We start from the raw sequence: 22289 nt of genomic DNA, 5'->3' as shown, positions 1-22289 counted from the left end.
TAATAATACGTTCAAATGCTTTAGGAATTGCCGACAATTTGGAAATACCTCTATAATTCTGGGCATCCGCCTTCGCACCCTTTTTGTGAAGTGGAATGATAAAAGAGTCCTTCCAGATAGTAGGAAAAACTTATGATGAAATAGACAAATTAAAAAGTTTAAGAATCGGTTTACATATGGTTGACGCACAAAACTTAAGCACACACCCGGGGAGTCCATCTGGACCGGGAGAATAAGTTGGCGTTGTTGTTGCTAAGTCTCTTATGAGAGAACTTTCCGTAATTTCAGGGGTAAAAATACAGTTTGCCCTATTTAAGGGATTAGGGTAGTTAGAATTTGACCAAGCAACCGAACTATAAGTAGTTTGGAAAAACTCGGCAAATAAATCAGCAATTTCAGAATCCGTCGATGCCTCCATTGAGTTAAAACGTACAGATGAAGGCAATGCCGACGACTTACGCTTGGCATTAACAAAGTTATAAAACTGCTTCGGATCATTTGAAAATTCGAATTTACATCGACTTAAATACATAGAATAGCAATGACTATTGAGAACATTAAAGTCCGATCGAGCCACCACATATTTCGAAAAATCAGATGGCTTACCCGATTTTTTATACTTTTTATAGGTGTTTGTTTTAAGGTTTTTAAGTCTTTGAAGCGCATTGGTAAACCAAGGAGGCCTGTTTAGCTTTGAAGGAAGCCTATCAGGAACGCATTCATTAAAAAAAGTATTTAACACTATATAGAATAGTTCAGTGGCACTTTCAATATCCATACAATTGTACAAGTCTGTCCAATTATAATGAGAAATCATATCGTTAAGTTTTTTATAGTCACATTTTCGAAACATTTCATTTTAGTTTGAGGAACTAAAGGAGAGAGGGTATCAACGCATGGGAGGCAGATTGTCAATTCCATTGTTGGATGATATCGGTCTTCAGGTACAACAAGAGCGTCAATTCTAGATACCGTGACTTCAGACGGGTCTGAAACAAACACAAGATCTAGTTGTCTATTTAATGAATTCCGTATAAAGCTTACTTGCTGTAACGATAATTCTAGAAGACCATCTACAAAATCATGGGCGGATAGAGGTATAGCGACAAGTGAGTCAGTAGGAGAAGACCAAGAGATATCAGGAAGATTAAAGTCACCCAAAACAATCAAAAGGTCTCTGTTAGAAAGAAGGGATAGAACAGATTTTATGGCAGACAGATGGTGCTCATAAATTATTAAATCAGAGCCAGGTGGAATATAGGAACATGTTACAAAAATAGATATGGATTGCAAGGAAACTTTCACACTAACAAATTCAATTTCGTTATGGGTATCAAAGTAAATTTTTTCAGATGTGAGGCTAGTGGTAACGGCAATCAGCACACCGCCTCCCCTACGTGAGGAGCGATCGGTCCTATAGGCATTAAAGTTATTAGACAGAACTTCAGAGTCAGATATCTCTGGTTTCAGCCAAGTTTCCGTAAAAGCCAAAATATCTGCAGTAAATGCAGAGGAGTCAGCATAAAGCTTGGGTAGCTTCATATTTAGTCCCCTAACATTTTGATAAGCCAAAAATAAACTTTTTAGTTTTTTGGCGCAGTGGAGGGTCTGTTATTTGTTCTCGGTTTATTGGGAACAAATTCTTTTATTACTAAATCATCATTAAGCCAAAAGCTTTCAGAAAGTAGTACCTTAAACACATCAGGCGGTGCAAATATTTTAAAAGAGGATATACTACGAGCGTATGAAAATCGAAATTGTTCAACTGAAATGTTCTCGGATGGGAATTTTTCACGTATAAATTCCAAAACATCCTCAGATGTAGTATCTGGGGTGAACCTAGAAACAAATAATTGCTTCCTATGAGGAACAACTGACAGTTTCTTACGTCCCCCAGCAGCAGATTGAACCACACTAAGCTGAGAGCCAGAATCGGTTCCTACTGTACCTATAGGTACGGTCGGCACCGTAGCCGGCACTGAAGGTTTTTTTACCACCAGACTTCGAGAAACAGTGACTCCACCTAAATCAGCTGTATCCCTAGGCGCAGTTGGTTCGCTTACCCCAGTGTCGACAGAAACTGCTGCAGCTACCAAGTTCGGATTAGGGGAGGATACCGTGACCGTGTTAACTGCCGCTAAGCTGGCTTTTTTGCGTTTAGGCGACTCAGTTAGTAATTTTTTATTATTAAATTGGGCACAAACGGAATTGAACCCCTCATTGAGCTGTTTAAAAGCACCTATGAGATTCAAAAGGCTGTCTCGAGTCTGCTTCATAAAGCCGCTCATCTCAACTACCATTTCCTTGCAGGATCCACATGACCACATGAGACCAGAATTCAGATCAATGAAGTCTTTGACTCTGCCAGTAAATCCTGCGCATTTAACGTGCATCATCGATTCGCAGAGCCAGCAGAAAATAAAAGGGTCTTTAGTTGAAGCCGAAAGAGTACAATATTTCTTACAGCAGACAAGAGCCATTTTAGGAGATGAAATAAAAATAAAATAAAATATGAAAAATACCTTAAGTAAATTTGGCACTGGGATCAAATTCCAAAGCCACAAAGGCACAAAACACGAAAAAAAATAAGAGCGCGAGATCGCGTTTTAGTTTAAATGTAAGAGAGCACGAGAGAATAAATCTTCTATCGACTGAGCGTTGCTTGTGGGACACTGACAACTTTACGCACGAACAGTTACAATGTAAAGCAAGCAAGAGAGAGAGAATAAGAGAAAAGCACTCCAAAAATCTACCAGAAAATCGGCAGGTTCCAAGAAAGTTTAAACTACAGTTGTAATATAGAGCGGGAGAGAGAGTGGGAATAAAAAGAGTTTTAGCAAGATTAGTGAGTGTAAAATTACACTAACAAAGCTAGGAGGTTAAACAAATCTAATAGAAATGTTAAAATATCTATAGCCACATACCCGTTTAATGGGGGATCAAGTCAAAAACACTAACACAAACTATTAGGCTAAGCTTTGTTAAAAAACAAACACAAGAAACTCGCAAAAAATCACCGAAAAAGACAAAAACTCAGAGCACAAAAGTAAACACATCTGTTCACAAGCGACGCTAAATCGATTATCGACGATTATCGATTAATAAGACCAAATAACTTAAAATATCCAATTTATGTTCCAATAGCATACAGTTTTGGCAACAACTCCCTAATTCTGCCAGCAAGATCCCAAGTCGGCCGAAAAATTGAAATAAATTCAGAAGAGGACAGTGTATTAATTCCGAATCAAGAAATTCAGCATGGTATCTATATCGCAAATACCATAGCAACAGTCCAAAATGCATATATAAGATTACTAAATGCTACAAACACAGATCAAGTAGTCTATATCAAAAACATTCACCATGAACCACTTTCAAAGTACGAAATAGTAAAAACGGACTTAGAAGCCAGACAAAAAATTGTATTATCTCAACTTGCAAAAAACTTCCCGCCTCAATTCAATGAACAACTTACAACATTATGCACCCAGTATAGTGATGTATTCGGACTAGAAACCGAATCGATCACTACCAATAATTTTTATAAACAAAAGCTGAGATTAATTGATGATGAACCCGTATATATAAAAAATTATAGAAATCCTCATAGTCAACAAGACGAAATTCAAAAACAAGTCCAAAAACTCATCAATGATGAAATAGTGGAACCCTCTGTATCACCTTATAATAGCCCACTTCTGTTAGTACCAAAAAAGTCACTTCCAAATACGGAAAATAAAAAATGGCGATTAGTAATTGACTATCGTCAAATTAATAAAAAACTGTTGTCTGATAAATTTCCACTGCCTAGAATCGATGATATTTTAGATCAACTAGGCAGAGCAAAATATTTCTCATGCCTTGACTTAATGTCAGGTTTTCATCAAATTGAACTGGAAAAAAGTTCACGGGATATAACATCTTTTTCGACAAACAATGGTTCGTACCGCTTCACGCGATTACCATTCGGTTTAAAAATAGCGCCAAACTCTTTTCAAAGAATGATGACTATAGCTTTCTCTGGATTAGAACCTTCGCAAGCATTTCTTTATATGGATGACTTAATAGTCATAGGTTGTTCCGAAAAACATATGCTCAAGAACTTAACTGATGTTTTCGAGAAATGTAGGAAACACAACCTGAAGTTACATCCTGAAAAATGTTCATTTTTTATGCATGAAGTCACTTTCATAGGACATAAATGCACAGATAAAGGAATCTTGCCCGACGACAAAAAATACGACGTCATTCAAAATTATCCAGTACCACATGATGCGGACGGCGCTAGAAGATTCATTGCATTTTGCAATTATTACAGACGTTTTATAAAAAATTTTGCTGAATACTCCCGTCACATAACAAGATTATGTAAGAAAGATGTAAAATTCGAATGGACAACACAATGTCAAAACGCCTTCGAACATCTTAAATCAGCATTAATAAATCCTACTCTGTTGCAATACCCAGATTTTAGCAAAGAATTTTGCATAATCACAGATGCTAGCAAATACGCTTGTGGAGCAGTTCTAACTCAAAACAAAAATGGACTACAGCTTCCAGTGGCATACGCATCAAGATCCTTTACGAAAGGTGAAAGCAACAAGAGCACCACAGAACAAGAATTAGCAGCCATTCATTGGGAAATAACACACTTCAGACCATATATTTATGGTAGACACTTCACTGTCAAAACAGACCATAGAGCACTGACATACTTATTTTCAATGGTAAATCCAAGTTCCAAACTAACACGAATGAGACTTGAATTAGAGGAATATAATTTTACGGTGGAGTATCTAAAGGGTAAATATACAAACAAGTAATAAAATTCTGAAAGTCACTACCAGAAACCAAAGTAGACAGAAATCCTGCGCAGTTAAAGAACAAATAGAATTGCATAAGCAATCTATAGAAAAAGCTTCAAAGCCCAACGTATATGAAGTCATAAACAATGATGAAGTACGTAAAGTAGTGACCTTGCATGTAAATAATAAAATGTGTTTATTTAAGCACGGAAAGAAAATTACAGCAAGTTATGATGTTAGCGATTTGTATACTAATGGAACCATTGACTTAGGTCAATTCTTTCAAAGGCTTGAAAAGCAGGCCGGTATTCACAAAGTCAGCCAACTCAAAGTGGCACCGTGGGAAAATATCTTTGAACTTGTTTCAATTGATAATTTTAAAATTATGGGCAATAAAATATTGAAATCATTGAGAGTAGCGCTACTCAACCCGGTGACCGGTTAAAAAAGATAATAAAGAAAAAGAAGCTATATTGTCTACATTCCATGATGATCGAATACAAGGTGGTCATACAGGCATTACAAAAACCTTGGCCAAGGTCCAGAGACACTATTACTGGAAAAATATGTCCAAAGACATAAAAGAGTACATAAAGAAATGTCCTAAATGCCAAAAGTCGAAAACGACTAAACATACTAAGACCCCACTAACCATAACCGAAACTCCACAAAGAGCTTTTGATATAGTAATTGTAGATACTATTGGTCCCCTTCCAAAATCTAATAACGGAAACGAATACGCAGTAACACTCATCTGCGATTTAACTAAATACATAGTAGCTATACCTATACCAAATAAAAGTGCAAATACAGTAGCAAAAGCTATATTTGAAGATTTTATTCTAAAGTACGGTCCAATGAAGACGTTCATTACGGACATGGGAACAGAATATAAAAATTCAATTATTGAAGATCTATGTAAGTACTTACATATTAAAAACATAACTTCAACTGCACACCACCACCAGACTGTAGGTACCGTGGAGCGAAGCCACAGAACACTAAATGAGTTCATTCGTTCATACATCTCAGTTGACAAAACAGATTGGGATGTATGGCTACGATACTTCGTATATTGTTTTAATACAACCCCATCTATGGCACATGACTATTGTCCATATGAGCTAGTTTTCGGTAAAACTTCAAATCTACCAAAACACTTTAATAGCATAGATAAAATAAAACCCCTTTATAATATAGAAGATTATGCTAAGGAATCCAAATTTAGATTAGAACAGGCAATTAAGAGAGCTAGACTAATGCTAGAATCTCATAAGATAAAACAGAAAATTAGTTACGACAAAACTAGTTTAGATTTCGATTTAAAAATAGGAGATCAGGTTTTATTGAAAAATGAAACAGGACATAAGTTAGATTCGAAATATACAGGTCCTTACAGGGTAGAACAAATAGGAGATAGAGATAACATAACTATAATAATTAACAAAAATAAAAAACAAATAGTACATAAAGAAAGATTAAAAATGTTTATTTCATAATTGCATTTAACATGGCCATGTTTAGAAATACTTATGAGTGTAACCATGTTTAGAAATACTTTTACACTCCATGTTTAAAAATACTTCTTCTTTTAATACGTATATTATTCCCAATTCCATTCTCTTAAAAAAAAAAATAAGTAAGAAATTTAAAAAAAAAAGATTAAAAACAAAAAAAAAAAATATTCCTTTAAGTAAAATATATTAACAAAATAACTTCATAATATTACGTTATTTTTCAAAAGGAGGGAGATGTAGTATGCACTTATATCGAATATCTACTGTACCAAGAGTACTTGAAACAAACACACTGTAACACTTTGTTGCATTGTTTTTATAAACAAAAGGCTCGGTCAAAAACCCTAAGTGGCCGAAACATGAGTCGATCGGCGCGCTCAAAGAAAGTGCAAGTGTCAGCATTCTGTTGCACACGCCGGCCGCTCAGCCAAACTCAAGTACATACACATGCCCTCGCGCTCCAGCCAAAGAGAGCATAATTAAATACACTTTATATACATAAGATATACATAGCCATCTCTCTGCCGCCCAACTGTAAGCAGCGCAGCAACGAGAATTAGGCTTACTTAGATCCTAAGGCAAATTGTAAAATCAGAAACAACTTGACGTTGGAAGCGGCATTAACGCTGCTCCAATCATGCAAACCAAATAAATAAAGAATATAATAAAGCTACTCAAAAGGATGTGTTCTCAATAAATGGATAAAGATTATTAACATTTCCAACACAAGGAGTTTCACACAACATTTATCTAACATTCTTGGATTTATATAAATAATATAACTATTTAATTAATTATTATAAATTTATAAATTTATATGTTGTTGATAATTTATATAACATATATATATAGAAAAATTAAATTATTAAATTTGATCAACTAATAATAAGAAAAAATTCACTAAAATGTGTTATCTAATACAAATTTCTAAATATTTTTAAATTGTAATTTTTAAAAAAATTTATAGTAAATAAATAAAAAAAAAAGAGGATTTTTTATTATTAATGAACTGCCTGAATGAACTTACCCTGATAGGGTAAATCATGCAGTTTTCTGCATTCATTGACCGATTTATATGTTATTAATGATAAAGATTTTATATTTAATAGAATTAAACTATTTCTAAAAGTATCAAAAACTTTTGTCCATCATACACCAAAATATATTTATTATTTATTATTATATAAAAAGATAAGCTAATTAAGATACTGGGTTCATACCCCATTTATAAAGGTTATAATCCTTTTCTTTTTAATTTTTAATAATTCATCAACAATTTTATTTGTTAAAATTATAATTATTGGAACACGAATTACAGTTACATCTAATTCTTGACTAGGAGCTTGAATAGGTTTAGAAATTAATTTGTTGTCTTTTATCTCCCTATTAAGAGACAATAACAATTGAATATTAACAGAAGCCTCTTTAAAGTATTTTTTAACTCAAGCTTTATCATCAACTGTATTATTATTTTCTTCAATTTTATTAATATTGAAAAATAATATAAATAATGAAATTAATGAATCTTTTATATCAATAACACCAGTTTACAAAAAAAAATTGATGAAATACGCCTTTCAAGAAACCTTTGTTTGCCGGTAAGATACATCTCCCTGATTAAGAAAAGGGCACTTACAATTTTTTCTATGGTACCAATTTTCTTTTAAGTGTAAAAAACGTTTTCGCCGTTTTTTATTTTTTAACTCGAGTTGTGATATACCGAATTCGGTCATCAAAGACTAATTTTACAGGTAATAGAATGCTCTCTAACTTTCTTATACACATCATAGAGATCCATTCATTAGTTTAGAAGCTACAATTCGTCAAAGTTGAAAAAGTTAGAAAAAGTGAAAAAACGCTGGCATAACTGGCTTCTTTAAAAATACACGCCTAAAAACCGAAATTAGTTTATTATTGTTTTCTTCAAGGCTGAACCTTAACGGAGAATATGCGCCATCGATCGCGACAATCCGTTTGTAAATCGATTTTTTACAGATTTGTAAAGGTTCAAGTTCAGTATTCGGGTGCAGCGGCCGTTAAACATTATTTTAAATTTTCAGTGTTGGGGAACGTAAGAATTTGGCGCAAGTTGTAATGCATAAGGTTAACCAAACTAATAGCCTTTGTTTGTGCCTAACCGAAGTAGACACTTCTGGGTCACACCGCGGGACAAGGGGGTAATGAGCACTTGTCGCTGGCACGGGGACGCTTTGTTGGCAGGACGATCGCGTCGCGGCAATGGTAACGAGGTTACTGCGATGACGGACCACAGGCGATGCTGAGCTGCGCTGAGGTTGAGCTAACGTGGTTAGCTGCTAATTGAGATAGTGTATTACGAGCCCTATTCCCAGAGGTACGAAGTAGATCCGCGGAGTTATGAGGTGTGTTGATAACTGATTTATTCTTCATTTGATACCTGCTTATATTCTACTTGGTACACGGAAGTTTAGTGTAATGGTTAGTGACATAAGCTATAATCTAAAGTAGGTCAGGGAATTATGATTATGGTAGCAGTTTGCGTAGTTGGCTCGGCTGACACCGCAAATGTGCTGACTGCATTGGCGGGTCAGCGTACCGTTGTAACGATGAGACGGTGAGTTAGTGAGACATATAATATGCTGATCAGCATTTCTCATCAGCAGTGGTATTGTTTCCAACTTGGCTACTGCTTGATTTGTTGGGTTTTGGTCATGTTGAGCACCCTTGGGTACGAACATTCTCCCCCCCATTGAGGGGTACCCTCAATCAAGGCGTGATGTCGGTCAGCCCTTGGCCGAATTGTATAGAAAGCACCTAACAATCATTGACCGAGGAGGATCCTTCCTTCAACTGCGGCGGTTCCTGTATGTGACTCAGGTGCTTCACATCTTTTTGATGCTGCTTAAACACTCCCCTTTGCGATAAAATTGACATTACCGTGGGGACTGAAATTGTGCCCTCGTAGAACTTGATCATTTGGCACGTCTATGGTATGTGGACCTTCTGCAACAAATCTAAGATATGTCTTGGTTAAGTTTAGAAATGTTGAACAAAAGTCAGACTTCTTGTTGGTTTTAAATTGATGAGAAGTCGGTTCTATATTAATTGGTTTTTCTCTTGCAGTATAAAGTTTAGTCAGCTGCAATGAACCATTATATGTATCGGTTGATTCTCGATCGGACGAGTCAGTGTCGCTAGTTTTTGATTGGCTACATATATCTTTAGGCTCTTTTTTTTTATGATCCATCAATGCTACGTTTGTTGAATGAATCTCTTCTTCATCAAGTGAAATCTCACTCTGCCGTTTGCTTTCTTCGATATCAAATTGATTATTATTCATCGGATTTTTATCTTTCGTTTGCTCATAAACAGCGTTCGGTCCTGCAAGATAATCTCTGTCTTCTACCAGAATAGGGTTGATTTCCGTATCAGATAAGGTTTCTTTATTGAGATAACCTGTGATTACATAAACAAGCCTTGTGCCTTGTGCCAAAGGCTTATTAGGTCCTAGTTCAAGAAGCTCACCGGGTATTACACGAGAATATACCTCAATCCCTAATGTGAGGTCAATGGGTCCAGGTTGCCGAAAGTCACGATCTGCTAACGGCAGTCCCTCGGCAATATTAAGATCGGTATCAATCGGTATTGACGGTTGGTCTGTAATGACTGTGGGAATAATAAATACCTCTATTAGTGTTTCAAGCCCTGATGTAACTGATGAGAGCTTTAGTGCTGATCTGATTACTGTTGATATTTTTCCTCCGATTCCAGATATTCCAATCAGTGACATTTTCTTAAGAGATAGCAGATCTGCCATCCTCCTTGAGATAAGATTCACCTGTGATCCACCATCTGTTACAGTGCGACATGTTTGTAGTTAACCGTTTGGCCCTTGTAATGATACCTTGGCGGTCGCGAGCAGAGTATATCCTCCTAAGTGGTCGTAGCCTGCAATGGTTGCTGCTCCGGCCACTAGATTGCTAGTCGGTACTTGGTGTAACAGTGAATGATGCCGTTGCTGGCAGCCTCGACAAGTGGCTGGTGATCCACAGTTTTCAATCTTATGAGCTGTAGGAAAACAATTTGTGCATGCTCCTACTCGAATAATGTCTTGGCGCCGCGTTTTGGGGTCCATTTCCTGGAAACGGCTACATGCTCAAAAATGATGTGGTCTTAGGTGACAAATCTTACAGCTCTCTTCGTTGTGAACTGACTGATGGCGGAATGTTGCTGTAGGTTGAGCGCTTATCGTCTCCAGCATGCAAGCGCGCCGCTCAATAAACGTCAGTACACTCCTTAACGTTGGGATTTCCGTTGGTGCATCCGCCGAATTCTCCAGAGCAGCTAGAGACTGTTGGTCTAGTTTTCTTCGGATAATAAAACACAGGATTGGATCCCAGGATTTTGTAGTGACATCGAGGTTTTTAAGAATACTCATTGAGTTTTTGATAGTGTCATGTAAGGCCCTTAGTTTGCGCGAGGAGCCGTCTATAGGCTTATAGTCAACCATTTTTGCTATAGCGGCGAATACTATTATCTTTCCATTCTGGTACCTGGCCTTCAATCGCAACCAGGTGTCGTCATAGCCACCCTGTGAGAAGGCTGTGTCTGTCAAGACGTTCCTCGCTTCACCACGATGCGAGCTCTGTAGAATATGTAGTTTTTGACTGGCCGAATATGGTTTGTTATGTACCAATTCCACAAAGAGATCATGGAACCGTGGCCAGTCTAGATACTCGCCGTTGAACTCCGGAAGGCTAATTGGCGGAAGTGCCAAGTTTAGGCTCATTCGCGCGTCGTTTTCTCGAAGCAGGTTCATTTCGTAATCCTCATATAATGTGTGGAATTGAGCTAGCTCTGCTACTGCCAGAGCTGCGGCCCCAGGTGTGCTGTCCAATTCGTCGTGGGCTTGCCTCAGTAACGCCCAATGGAGATCCAAGTGCCTTTGTAGGGCTGGGGTGACGGTTGGGGCGTTCGAGGCTAATGTTAATGATGACTCCAATTCGTTGCATCTTCTCTGCGACTGTCGGATCACCGTGTCAATTGGGGAATCTCCTTTGACTTGAACTCTTGTTGTGATCTTGATGTTGGCCGAAGTTCGTTTGGGGGCCTTCGGAAGCCCGCTTCCAGTCGGCATGTTGTCCAGAAAGATATTCTGATATTTTTCGACCAGCTCCTTAAGTGCTACTAGTCGTGAAGAGTACTCACTTCCAGCTGTGAAGCTGGATTAAGCTGAGTTCCTGTGACGCTGGAAGAAGAAGCGTATCCTGTGAAGCTGGACTAAGCTGAGTTCCTGTGACGCTGGAAGAAGAAGCGTATCCTGTGAAGCTGGATAAAGCGGACGATCCTGTGACGCTGGATGACGAAGCGTATCCTGTGAAGCTGGATGAGCTAGGGTTTCCAGGGCGGGTGGATGTAGTGAACTTAACGGGTCTTCTCACCAGTCAGAGGTTCAGCTTTTGGTAGGAAGGGGGTTGCTGAAGTGTGATCCTTTGTTGGTAAAGGATCACGTCGGGGTCACCAATGTTTGTGCCTAACCGAAGTAGACACTTGCAGGACGATCGCGTCGCGGCAATGGTAACGATGGTTACTGCAATGCCGGACCACAGGCGATGCGGGAACTGCGATGAGGTTGAGCTAACTTGGATAGCTGCTAGTTGAGATAGTGTATTACGAGCCATTTTCCTAGAGGTAGGAAGTAGAACCGCGGAGTTATGAGGTGTGTTGATAACTGATTTATTGTTCATTTGAGACATTATTATATACTACTTGGAACACGGAAGTTTAGAGTAATGATAAGTGAAGTAAGCTATATTTTAAAGTAGGTCAGGGAATTATGATTATGGTAGCAGTTGCGTAGTTGGCTCGGCTGACACCGCAAATGTGCTGACTGCATTGGCGGGTCAGCGTATCGTTGTGACGGTGAGATGGTGAGTTAGTGCGACCTATAATATGCTGACCAGCAATTCTCATCTGCAGTGAGTGCTACTGAGCGCCTGGTACTGTTCCCTTGGCTACTGCTTGATTTGTTGGGTGTGGTCATGTTGAGTAACTTTGGGTACGAACAGCCTTCAAAGCTGTAAGTAAAGGGTGTTCCTTTAAGCCTTAGTAAAATTTTATTTATTGACTATAAGATCAATTTAATTGATTTGATTAAGAAGAATAACTCTTATAAATAAATTTACAATCTATCGCCTAAACTTCAGCCACTTAATCCAATCGCGACAATGATTATTTTTTACAAATCATAAAAATATTGGAACTCTATATTTTATTTTTGGAGCTTGAGCAGGAATAGTAGGAACATCTCTAAGAATTTTAATTCGAGCTGAATTAGGTTGTCCAGGAGCATTAATTTGAGATGACCAAATTTATAATGTAATTGTTACTGCACATGCTTTTATTATAATTATACCCGTTACTCGTAGAGTAAAAGGGTATACTAGATTCGTCGGAAAGTATGTAACAGGCAGAAGGAAGCGTTTCCGACCCCATAAAGTATATATATTCTTGATCAGGATCACTAGCCGAGTCGATCTAGCCATGTCCGTCTGTCCGTCTGTCCGTCTGTCCGTCTGTCCGTCTGTCCGTCTGTCCGTCTGTCCGTATGAACGCTGAGATCTTGGAAACTATAAGAGCTACAATACTGGGATTAGGCATGCAGATTCCTGAGATTCCTGCGCAGCGCAAGTTTGTTTCAAAAGAGTGCCACGCCCACTCTAACGCCCACAAACCGCCCAAAACTGTGGCTCCTACAGTTTTGATGCTAGAACAAAAAATTTAACTGAAATGTATTGTTCTCATCAATACCTACCGACTGACCTAAAAAAATGTTGCCACGCCCACTTTAACGCCCACAAACCGCCCACAAACTTCAAAAAATCGTAAATATGAACGCGGATATCTCGGAAAATATCAAAGATAGAGAAACGAGATTTCAGATTTAGATTCCGTAGGCTTGAGCGCAGCGCAAGTTTATTACGCGAATATGCCACGCCCACTCCAACGCCCACAAACCGCCCAAGTCTGTGGCGCCCACAATTTTCATGGTAGATAAAAAATTTAAACTGAAATGTATTAATCTCGTCAATACCTATCGATTGATTTAAAAAAAAGTTTGCCACGCCCACTCTAACGCCCACAAACCGCCCAAGCCTGTGGCGCCCACAATTTTCGTGCTAGATAAAAAATTTTAACTTAAATGTATTGGTCTCGTCAATACCTATCGATTGATTTAAAAAAAACTTGCCACGCCCACTCTAATGCCCACAACGCTTAAATCTGTCTACCGCCGGTAGGTGGCGCATTTGCTGCTTGCATATCTCCCTTTTCCTTTGGTCCCTTTAGCTGAGTAACGGGTATCTGATAGTCGAGGTACTCGACTATAGCGTTCTTCCTTGTTTTTTTTATAGTAATACCAATTATAATTGGATTTGGAAATTGATTAGTTCCATTAATATTAGGAGCCCCAGATATAGCATTCCCACGAATAAATAATATAAGATTTTGATTACTACCTCCTGTTCTTTCTTTATTATTAGTGAGAAGAATGGTTGAAAACGGAGCTAGAACAGGTTGACCCACCTCTTTCTGCTGGAATTGCTCATGGGGGAGCTTTAGTAGATTTAGCAATATTTTCATTACATCTAGCCGGAATTTCTTCAATTTTAGGAGCTGTAAATTTTATCACAACTGTAATTAATACACGATCAATTGGTAATACATTAGACCGAATGCCTTTATTTGTTTGATCAGTTGTAATCACTGCTTTTTTACTTTCATTATCATTACCAGTACTAGCTGGAGCTATTACTATATTGTTAACAGGTCGAAATTTGAATACATCATTTTTTGACCCAGCAGGAGGAGGAGATCCTATTTTATACCAACTGTTGAACTAAAAAGCTTTTTTATTAGTTATTGCTAAATTAAAAAATACGAATTTCAGGTTGCTTTATGCTTGTTAACAATTTATTAGCGAAATAGAGTACAGCAGGCGAGACGAGAGTGCATTTAATGTAGAGATCAGAATTCGTACTGATTTACAAAGGGACGGCCAGCCGAAATGCTGGGCCCAAGAATGCAAGTCAAAAAAAAACCAGAGAGCTAGAATGGCAAGAGCTACCTTTCGCGATGCAATTAATATAAGTGATTGAATTAAGACGGTAATTAGCTGCTGCGGCTGCGTGACCCGACATACTCCCCCCGTTGGAAGCCTGGGTTTCAACATCATTCTTAAGGGGTAGCAGACACAGCTTGTTTACCGCCCGCTTTGTCACTCCTGATGCTGTCTTCAGAACGGCAACTCTAGCAACCCCGTCTCCACCGAACAGAAGCTCGATCACTCTGGCGAGGGGCCACTTCATGGGAGCCAAGTTTTCGTCCTTGACCAGAACTAAGTCATCGACAACCAGGTCAGGATTTGGGGTGCGCCATTTGGAGCGCTGCTGCAGTAATGTTAAGTATTCTTCCTTCCATCGGGACCAAAAGATCTGCTGCAAGTATGCCACGCGTTGCCATCCATCCAAGCGATTGAAGTTAAGACTGGTCACATCCGGCTCGACGAAAGAGGAAGGAGGACCACCATTCAAAAAATGCGCTGGTGTTAATACATCCAGATCAGCGGGGTTTTCTGAAATCGAGACTAATGGTCGAGAATTAACAACCTCCGAAATGTGACACACCAGGGTCCGCAACTCCTGAAAGGCTAAAACAGCAGTGCCAACAGCGCGGTAGAAATGATGCTTAGCGATCTTCACAGCCGCTTCCCAAAGACCGCCAAAGTGTGGCGACCTAGGAGGAATGAAACACCAATCAATAGCCTCCGCTAGGCAAAAGTTCAATGTAGCTCTCTGATGATCACTGCTGAGGAATAGGCGCCTTAGTTCGAGCAGCTCATCGCGAGCTCCAACAAAGTTGGTTGCATTATTAGACCAAATCTGCCGCAGCCTTCTTCTAGTGCATATAAATCGTTTGAGGCCATGTAGAAACGATACCGTAGAGAGATCCTTTACCAACTCCAGATGAATAGCCTTCGACACAAACGTTACATTTTACGCAAAAATCAATGCCAGTGACTTCGAAAGCATGAGATCCATCAAGTCGTTCCTTTCGAAGGTCCGCCATTACATGCTCCACTACTCGAGGCTTCATTCGAAAGCATCTAATGCACTTGTTGACCGCCTTCATCACCGTCTTCCTCCCCCCAATAGGTCAATATTGGGATCGAATTATGCCGAGTAGCGCCCGTGGCCCAGTGTGCAGATTGCGTTCATGAAAGTGAGTAATAATGGCAATAGGGACCGAATGACTCCGTGGTAATATAATTGGATGACGCCCGTTAAAATCCAGAGAAGAATTCCTTAGCCGGCCATCCACTCTAAGAAGCCCAAATTGGTCAATGAATGGCGAAAGAGATGCGAGCGAGCTAGAGGAGTGCACCATTCCCCTTGACTGCAATGATTTGATGTCATCCCATAACTGTGAGCGCTGGACAAGACGAAGCAACAGCAGAGTACCGCCTTGAAGGTCAGACACCGTGAGCGTAGGGCGCCGGATGCGATTACTAAACTTATAGACGTATCCGAAAATTCTTTGAAGGGCCGCAAAGGAATTGGCAAACTTTGAACTGGCCACTATGTCTTCGTATGGAGATTTTGTTTGTAGAATCCTCCGGCGAACCTCAAGAGTTGGCTTTTCAGCAGTGATTGGGGTAGGCCAGTCAGCTTTGGAGCCACAGAGGAATTTTGGTCCGTGTGCCCAGAGAGGAGACTCGTTGAGCTCAGCAGGAAAAGCACCTCGGGAGAGAATGTCAGCTGGATTTAAAGAAGTTGGACCATATCGCCACTCCACTGACTCAGTTAGCTCTTGAATGGCAGCTACTCGGTTCGCTACAAAAATATTGAATCTGGACGGCTCATCTCGGATCCATGAAAGCTCAACAGCAGAGTCGCTCCAGTAGTAAAACTTTCCATCAAATGCACTCGTCCCAGCCACTTCTGCGATGAGCATAGACAGGAGTTCCGCCCCACACAGCTCCAGCTTGGCCACAGTGAGTGTTTTCAAGGGGGCTACCCTTGACTTTGAGCAAAGTAATTGAGATCGACCGTTGCAAACGATGTAGACACAGGCACCATATGCTTCTATGCTGGCATCACAAAATCCATGAATTTCACTCTCAGAGTTTGGAGAACGAACCAGCCGAGGGAATGACGCATGCCTAATCTGCCCAAAACTCGTACATATAGCACTCCATTCCGTATTTTGTGACTCCGGAAGGCTTTCATCCCAGGATAACTTCTCCTTGGACAGTTGTTGAAGGAAAATTTTCGATTTTGTGATCACAGGTCCAACCAACCCGAGAGGATCGTAAGATCGCGCTATTGCAGACAGGACAGATCGCCTGCAGGGGCTTGAGGTTGACTGTAAGACCGAAAAGGAAAACAATAGTTGGTCAGAAACTGGATCCCAAGCGAGACCTAAGGTTTTTGCAAAATCAGTGCCATCATCAAACTTCAAATAGGACTCCTTATCCTTGTCTGCAACATCATCCAAAACAGCCGACACATTTGAGCACCACTTTCTAAGCTTAAATTTTCCCTTGGATAGAAGTTTTGATGCCTGATCCATAATGATGACTGCCTCTTCCTTGGACTTGGCTCCAGATATCAAATCATCCACATAAAAATCGCGACGAAGGACCTCAGCCCCAAGCGGAAACGCTGTATGCTCGTCTGCTGCCAACTGATGCATAGCTCGCACAGCCAGAAATGATGCTGGCTTCGTGCCATAAGTAACGGTGTCTAGCTTAAACACCCGCAATTGATCCTGGGGGGAATCCCTCCACAAAATGCATTGCAAATGGCTGTCCTCAGGCTGAGCCCTAACACAACGGTACATTTTGCAAAGGTCTCCTGTGATTGCTACTGGGTGTGAACGAAACCGTAGAAGAATCTGGAACAGCTTAGGCTGAATAACAGGGCCTGCCATAAGAACATCGTTGAGAGGATAGCCTGAGGAACTGGTCGCCGATCCATCAAAAACTACGCGAAGCTTTGTAGTGGAGCTATCTTCCTTTATGACGCAATGATGAGGCAAGAAGTATCGGCACAGCCCGATGTCAGCGGCAGAAACTGATGACATATGTCCTAGATCGAGGTATTCCTTTATGAATGCAGCGTATTGAGCCTTCAAGGCTGGCTGACGATTCAACTTTCGCTCTAGGGACAAGAATCTTCGATAAGCTTGCTGGTAGGACTCTCCCAAAAGATCTAGATTGAACTTGTCGGGCAGCCGAACTGAATAATCACCAGCTGGCAAACGAACGACATGTCTTACGAAGTGTGCTTCACAGTCCAATTCTTCCTTAGTAGCGCGTATAATTGGCTCGGCGCAGCTTCCCACTTCCCAAAATCGCCGAAGAAGATCATCTAACCGATCGAAACTATTCTCTCTACTAGCGAGAAGTACATCTTGAGACGACATTAAGGACGAGCCATTGGAAAGGCCATAACCTCCAGAAACAACCCAACCCAGACGCGCCTTTTGAATTAGGGGTAATCCAGGTGGGAGCTTGATTTGGCCAACGCACAACATCTCGATAAAGAGGCTGGCTCCGATTAAAAGATCCACCCGCTGGGGAGCATAAAACCTTGGGTCAGCTAACTGTATATTTTTGGGTATGTTCCAGCTGCCAATGTCGGCGTTGAAGCTAGGCTGTCGCTCTGTTGTGTTCGGAGCAATCACCGAGGTAATGCTGGCCGAGTATCCGGAAGTTCGGGACTGAATCGTAATATTGACCGAGTGACCATCCGTCACAAAACTGGAATCTCCTATTCCAGTTACAGAGGCTGAAGACTTTATTTTCTTTACTTGAAGCTGATTTGCGAATTGGGACGTTATAAGATGCAGTTGGGAGCCCGAATCGAGTAGAGCTCGACAGGGAACGAAAACCCCGGAACGGTTTATTACTAAAACGATAGCCGTTGCTAAGAGCACTATATCATTACTAAGCTCCTGTGCAATAAGAGCAGTCGAAATGGAAGGCAGTGCTGAGGGTGAGGCAGAGGGAAGTGCTTCTTGAAGCTGTGCCCCTTCTTGTAAAGAAAAGAAAGGTGATTTTCCCAGGTGAAGCAGGGTGTGGTACTTAGATCCGCATGCACGACAACTACTGGAGTTTCATTGCCGAACTTGATGACCAACCTTAAGACAATTTATGCAGAGACCGAGCCGTTTCGCTTCTTGAAGCCTATTCGCAGGAGACAGGATTTTAAAATTCTGACAATAAGAAATGGAGTGCCCAGCATCATTACAGAATATACAAATCCAAGGGTTAGCATTCGAGGCAACAAATGCTGATCTACGCGCATTGGGTATTCTGTTACTTCCCACCTGATTGCCCGGCGCATAGTTTGCCATGGCGAAATCCATAGTCTCCAACGTCCTGCATCGCTGCTCCAGAAATGATGCTATTGACTCCCACGTAGGAATTAAATTGACAAAGGCAGGGTCCTCTAAACGCTCTTCCCACTTTGCCTGACTTGCCGGATCCAACCTTTGGAACAGGACTTGGACGATGAGGCATCCTGCGATTTGGTCCGTCGTGCCCAGTCCTTTAAAAGCACGAATATGAGCGTTGAATTTATCTGACAGCTCCCGAAGTGTCGAGACGGATCCACTCTGCACCGCCTTAAGTCCCAGGATCTCAGTAATGTCTGCCTGAAAAACCAAACGTCGATTATCAAATCTATTTTGAAGCAAATCTAAGGCAATTGCGTAGTTGCCATCCGAAATTTCCAATGAGCGAATAGTTTCCAACGCTGCGTCCATCAGGCATGATCGTAGATGCTGCAGCTTTTCTACGTTGGTGAGGTCCAGATGACTATCTATGATCGTGGTAAACATAGAATAAAAGTCAGACCAATTTGCATAGCTTCCAGCGATTACCAGCGATTGACCCCAAACAAGTTTGCACCGCCCACTTTAACGCCCACAAACCGCCCACAAACTTCAAAAAATCGTAAATATGAACGTGGATATCTCGGAAACTATAAAAGCTAGAGAATTGGGATCTCAGATTTAGATTACGTAGCCTTGTACACAGCGCAAGTTTGTTACGCGAATATCCCACGCCCAATCTGACGCCCACAAACCGCCCAAGCCTGTGGCGCCCACAAAATTTTCCACGACCACTCTAACGACCATAACACTTAAATTTGTCTACCGCCGGTAGGTGGCGCATTTTAGTCTCGCTTTGCTGCTTGCTTATCTCCATTTCCCTTTGGTCCCTTTAGCCGAGTAACGGGTATCTGATAGTCGAGGTACTCGACCATAGCGTTCTTCCTTGTTTTATTTACAGTAGGGGGTTTAACCGGAGTAGTATTAGTTAATTCATCAGTTGATATTATTTTACATGACACTTATTATGTAGAAGCTCATTTTCATTATGTTTTATCTATAGGAGCTGTATTTGCTATTATAACAGGATTTATTCATTGATACCCTTTATTTACTTAAAAAGTCAATTTATTATCACTATGGACGGCAGTACACGTAGCGACGAAGCGCGCAAGAGAGCGTGCGAAGACAACTAACTACTACTTGTATATATAACCGCAGAATTGAAAATCTGCCATTATGGTCCGATCGTAACGAGTGATCACCAATCGAAAGGTATCGCAAAAACTAAGAAGATTGCATACGAAGACCTTCGAAATATATATTTGTTTGGGAGAAAAAGCGGTGAAAGTGTAAAAGGAAAAAATATGAAAATTGGAACTGCTGGATACGGTGGGGAGAAAAACTGTTTTGCTAGTTTTATTCTTACTTAGAATACGCGTCGAATGACACCTTATTTGTTGAAATCCGAGGTCCCGTTCAAAAGTAATTCAATAAACAAGATTTTCTTCTTCTTCCCAAAATGAAAATGTTTGTCCCTTTGTTTGTGGGTTTGTATGCATCCCATCTTAGTTTTAGTGTTTCGGAAACCCTATGGGTGTGTTAAGTAGCTTGAAATAGAAAACGTTTGTTCCACGACTTTTGAAAAAACCCGCTAGCTTAGCGGAAAAAAAAAGCCAGATTTAAAATGCTTATACAAGGTAAGTTCCAAAGTAATCAGGACTTTTAAAAAAAAGACAGGACAAATAGTTTTTTCGTCAAAATCAATTTATTTTATTCAAAATAGTCGAACGAGTGTTTTAGCTCGTTGCCCGGTATGGCCGCCAGTATGGCGGTGCAAGCCTTTTGAATGGCCTCTATGTCTGCATAACGCTTTCCTTTTATCGGCAAATGCATTTTTCCGAAAAGGTAGAAGTCGCACGGTGCCATATCAGGTGAATACGGGGAGTGGTTGATGGTTAAAATGTGATTTTCGGTCAAATAGTCGGACACATGCGTCGATCGATGAGACGGCGCATTATCGTGCAACAAACGCCAACTTCCATCTTCGCGATATTCGGGCCGAAGACGTCGAATACGGCGCACCAAACGCTTCAAAACTCCAAGGTAGAATACCGCATTAACGTTTTGGCCGGGTGGAACAAATTCTTTGAGGACAATACCCTTGGAATCATAAAAACAAATCAGCATTGCCTTCACTTTTGGCTTCTCCAGGCGCGATTTTTTGGGCTTCGGCTCGTCCGTCATATGTGTCCACCTCTTTGAAAACGTTGAAACCACTCGTGCACTCTGCTACGAGATAGGCAATCATCGCCATAAACTTGTTTCATCAATTGAAACGTGTCGGTAAAAGTTTTATCAATTTTAAAACAAAATTTAATGTTGGCTCTTTGTTCGAAGCTCATTTTCGCACCGATGACAAAAACATACTGACACTTAAAACGCAATAACCTCACTTCCAATAGATTAAATGTCATGAAATTTTTACTGGAAGTCGATAAACGATAGCAGATTCTAACGCACCAGTTGACATATAGATGGAGCCACTAGAGGGCGCTAGATTCAAGAAGTCCTGTTTACTTTGGAACTCACCTTGTAGTATCTAAACAACTAATGCAACAGAAACGTGCTATATATCTCTGAAAATACTCTTCAGATAGTAAAATTGTCTGATAATAGATTTAGAGTTATGACAAAAAGTTATTTTTTAAAACCACTTTTTGACTATTTTCTCAAAATTGAGTCGAACGATTTCCTTTTAAATTTCATATCATATAGCCCTTGAGATTCCTTATCTTTTGATCTATAACACGTTTTGCCCCAAAAATTACCATTTGGAAGATATTAAGCGATACAAAGGGCAACTCGTTTCAGGTCCGTATACGAAATATTTCATATTTATTGGAATACACAAGAAAAAACCAATTTGATGAAAAATATTCCTATTGGATTTCTTTCAAACGGAAATGTTATGGTTTTAGCGTCCTTTACTTGCATAAAGCTAATCGAAATAGGAAACTTGATCTATTTGTTCTACCACTTTGGAAAAACCCGCTAGTTCGGCGGAAATGTAAGAAACGACAGATATCTCTTGCAATCTGAAACTATACAGCCCTTGAGATTCCAAACATGTTCTTTTAAAATAGGTAATTGAAGCGATAAAACTTGTTTTGCCTAATTTAAGGTGGCGGTCAGCTAAGATTAGAAGTCGAATCTGTGTGTTTGGTTTTTCAATAGCCAAGCCATATGGGGACGACTCCTAGTCATGGTATTGGGGTACTTAAACTCTTGAGCAAAAAAAGCTTCTGATATCAAATAAAAACACCTCTTAGCGAGGTAAAAAGTAGTAGCGAACGCGCCTTTAACAAAAATTTCTGATATCAACAATTGAGACGAAAAATGATATTACATTCGATAAAATAAATAAACTATATTAAATTTATGTATTCGGCAGGCTACAACATAAAATTTACGTGTAGGTAAATAAATATTTACTGTTGCGGGCCGAAATCATAAATTTAATAAGTCTATTTATTTTATCGAATTTTATCGTCACAATTGTTGATATCAGAAATTTTTGTTAAAGGCGCGT

At 40.0% G+C, this 22289-nt stretch overlaps 1 pseudogene; it reads left to right on the top strand.

The window, feature by feature from the left end:
- The window catches only part of LOC119562610, a 46711-nt pseudogene that overhangs the window by 24093 nt on the left and 329 nt on the right, over nucleotides 1-22289 (top strand).

This window comes from Drosophila subpulchrella, unplaced genomic scaffold (assembly GCF_014743375.2).
Source record: "Drosophila subpulchrella strain 33 F10 #4 breed RU33 unplaced genomic scaffold, RU_Dsub_v1.1 Primary Assembly Seq72, whole genome shotgun sequence".
NCBI lineage: Eukaryota > Metazoa > Arthropoda > Insecta > Diptera > Drosophilidae > Drosophila > Drosophila subpulchrella.
This window is presented reverse-complemented; position numbering and strand designations above follow the sequence as displayed.